Genomic DNA, 4,095 nt, shown 5'->3' on the forward strand with positions numbered 1-4,095 from the left:
TGACGTCTGTTGGCTAGCATATGCAGGATTAAAATCGACTCATGAGAAAGTCCATCTCTAATACCGGGCACTTGAGTGTTAAAAACACGCTCCGGTTACAGATAAACAGAATACCGTCCTTGATATCTCAATGCCATATATTTGATCCGGTACCGGATTTACATTGGGAAAACAACACGAGAATTAAAAGAAAGGGTGAGGGAACACAGAGATAGCATTAAGGACAAAGAGTCGGACAGTCCAGTTGCCAGACATTTCCAAAAAATGCATAATTCTGATTTCTCTCTCCTTAGAGTACTGGGTATAGAGCATATCAAGCCAAGGAGGAGAGGAGGTAATATTGACCAACTATTGCTCCAGCATGAGTCACGTTGGATGTATAGACTCAACACCCTCTCTCCCCTTGGCCTGAATGAAAAAAATTGAATTTTCTTGTTTTCTGTAAATATTCCTTATTACATAATACACTGTTAAACAATACAAATATGTGCCTAAAAGTGAGCATCTTAATTTGTTTACATAAGTGCCTCTCAGTGTATAAGTGAAATCAAAAAGTTTAATGCTGTTTATCATTATGTATCATGTATTTTCCAAGAACTTGGAAATTGTAAATATGCTATATTGTTTAGTTTAGTTGCACGTAAAATGTATGCAGTAATTTAATTGTAGCCATTTAAAATTTACATGCACTATACATTCCCCTTTAAAATCCATGAAGGGGTTGTAACTTTGTATCTGTACCAGTGTTTAAAAGTCTGCTGTTGTGTCTAATTAGACATCTGATGAAGCCCTGAGTTCAGCCCGGAAAGGGGGAGGGGCGAAACGTGTAATGTTTTGAGCAAGACACAGTGTGGAGGACGCCGGCATGGTGGATATGCTGTGAATCTGGCAATATCAAAGCAAGTGAAGAGCTGCACAGGCAGAATACATCGCTGTAAGTCACACCACGGATGAGATCCTGTCAGGTAATACCGTAGAGTGTGTGAAGAAAGCGGAGGTAAGCCATGCAGTAATAAGTCTTGCACCCTGCAATCTTGAAGTTTGGTGTATCATTTGCACTTGGGATTAAGCTTTCAACAGTGTATTACCTTTCTTGGACTCTCATATTATTGTCTCAAATCCGGTACCGGATCAAATATATGGCATTGAGATATCAAGGACGGTATTCTGTTTATCTGTAACCGGAGCGTGTTTTTAACACTCAAGTGCCCGGTATTAGAGATGGACTTTCTCATGAGTCGATTTTAATCCTGCATATGCTAGCCAACAGACGTCAGTAGTGCACTACACCTGCAACTTGAAATTTGTTCATTGCCATTTTTTCAGCATGTATCTTTCTGGCTATGTTTTTATTAAAATGTATATGTTCAGCAAACCTGTTTAGGATGTCATTTCCAATTATAATGCGAAGGTGTTTTTGGTGCGGCCAGGTATCCGCTTTAGCTCTTTAGATTTTGTAGAGCTCTTTTCTAATTAATTTGGTTATATACATTTAGGATTGCCAGCACATAACACAATAACCCTATTATAATATCTGTGTGCCCCCTACCCCTAGAAACATACATATATATATATATATATATATATATATATATATATATATATATATATATACACACACATACATTTTAAAATATACACACATTCAGAATCAGCATTTTGCATTTATAGCAGCAAATTTAGTAACGTCAAATAAACGTCAGCAATAAGCTCGGGGGTTCATATTATACATATAAACTGTATTGTATTATTTATTTCGATTGGAAAATAAGTTGCGCAGCATTAATGTGGCCACTGCATAGTAAATACACATGCTATGTGAGTGGTAAATAAACCATGGAAAGTTTAACTCTTTTACACTGTGGATTCACATCATAAGTAAGAAAAAAAATACAATAATTATAAAATGGAAAGCAAAAAATCTAGACAGCGCTACATCAAGTAATATATAACCCTAAACCGCGGAGCTCACAGACCAGTACATCGCCTGTACATTACCTGCGTCCCCGGCCCTGCTCTCAGTCGCTCCGTACAGGAGTAGTAGGAGGAAACAAACATAAGGGACATACATAACTAACCCTGAGTAACATGAGAGCCATGTCTTATATTTCTATATACGTTACCAGAGTTAGCCCATGATTGGCCCTGGTGTTAGTGTTCATAAGGACTTAAGCTGCCGTAAACCACTGAGAGCAGAAAATGAATGTGTCAAATATTAACTTGTGCAGCTTTGGTTTAGCTATTTTTATTGATAAATTGTTATTCTCAATGATAGAAAAACATCTATATCCCCCCTGACTATATATAGGGGGTGTCTCTTGTGAAAGGCGACTGGCAGTGGCACTGGCTACTAAACTGGCTGCTAAAAAGTCTGCCGAAACTGACTGCTATAACAAAACAAAAAATTTAATGTATTGCTAATGCCACCAACAACCAGCAAACGCTAAGAGATATTTATGTAAAATGTCCATTAATGGGTAGCATTTCTTTCTTATTTTTCCCCCTTTTCATATAATTTAAAGGGACATGGAATCCAAAAATGTTATTTGATTATTTACATTAGAGCATAAAAACCTTTCAATTTTACTTCTGTTATCTAATGTTTCCTTCTCTGGGGGTTAAATTTATCATCATTGCAGGTGGGCAGGTGTGAAAGTAGTGAAGTTGCACATATACGCCTCTTGCTTTTGGCTCACCTAATGTGTTCAGCTAGTAGTGCTGCTCCTTTAACAAAGGATACAAAGTGAAAAAAGCAATTTTGATAATTGAAGTAAATAGTAAAGTGTTTATATATATATATATATATATATATATATATATATCATGCAGTATTTTGCCTATATATATATACGTACCACACACATACCTTGTATCCAAGCTTCTGCCGACAGCCTCCTTATCTCAGATATTTTGACAGACTTGCATTTCAGGCACTTAGTGCTGACTCTTAAATAACTCCCTGGCAGTGAGCACAATGTTATCTATATGGTTCACATGAACAAACAGTACATGTTATTAGCTATTCACAGCCAGACTGTGAGATAAGAGGTGGACTACAGCGTCTTAGAAAAATTGATCATAGGAGTAAATTAGAAAGTTGCTTAAAGTTGCATGCTATATCTGAAACATGAAAGAAAAAAATTGGGTTTCATATCCCTTTCTTTCATGATTTGGATTGAACATACAATTTTAACCCCTTAAAGGCCGATGCTGGTCGTTATTCCCTTAAGAACCAGTGACGTACCCTGTACGTCGCTGCAGTCCTGGGCTTCTCTCTGTCGCAATCTCGCTCAAAATTGCGAGTGTGGCACTGCAGAAATAGATTTGCAGAGTTATCGATGCAGAGAGGACCACTCTGTGGCCCTCTCTTCATCGGAAAGCGGTGGTGCCGTTCATCGGTGGGTGGGTGGCCCATCGCTTTAGAAGACGGGAGGAGGGCGGGAGCGGGTGGGTCCGCTACCTCACGCTACAGGTAAGCCCAAAATAAAAAATACACCTGCGTCATTGAGGGGGAAGGAGGGAGGGAGGGGCAATGAGGGGGATCCTATGTGGGATTGCCATAAAGGGATCTGGGAGGGGGGAAGGGTATTGAGGGGGGGCAGCTACACTATAGAAAAAAAGGTTATTTTCATTTTTTTGTAATAAATTTGCAGCAAACTGGGTACTGGCATACAACTGCCAGTACCTAAGATGGCTGCAATAGGTACAGGTGGGAGGGTTAGAGAGCTGTTTGGGGGGGGGGGGTCAGGGAGGTTGGGGGCATCCAACACTGCAGAATATTTATAAAAATAAAAATAAATTAAAAGAAAAAACATAATTTATGTAAGAACTTACCTGATAAATTAATTTCATATTGGCAAGAGTCCATGAGCTAATGACGTATGGGATATACAATCCTACCAGGAGGGGCAAAGTTTCCCAAACCTCAAAATGCCTATAAATACACCCCTCACCACACCGAAATTCAGTTTAACAAATAGCCAAGTAGTGGGGTGATAGAAAAGGAGTAAAAAGCATCAAAAAAAGGAACTGGAAATATAATTGTGCTTTATACAAAAAACATAACCACCATAAAATGGGTGGGTCTCATGGACT

General features: G+C 38.6%; 1 protein-coding gene across 1 annotated transcript in view; it reads right to left on the minus strand.

Moving 5' to 3' along the window:
- The window catches only part of TTC33 (tetratricopeptide repeat domain 33), an 880,297-nt gene extending 878,253 nt beyond the window's left edge, over positions 1-2,044 (minus strand). Inside the window, exon 1 of the mRNA XM_053701230.1 lies at positions 1,999-2,044. The gene's annotated coding sequence lies outside the window, so the exon portion shown is untranslated. The remainder of the gene's footprint in view (positions 1-1,998) is intronic.
- Positions 2,045-4,095: the final 2,051 nt, after the last annotated feature.

Source organism: Bombina bombina, chromosome 2 (assembly GCF_027579735.1).
Source record: "Bombina bombina isolate aBomBom1 chromosome 2, aBomBom1.pri, whole genome shotgun sequence".
Lineage (NCBI taxonomy): Eukaryota > Metazoa > Chordata > Amphibia > Anura > Bombinatoridae > Bombina > Bombina bombina.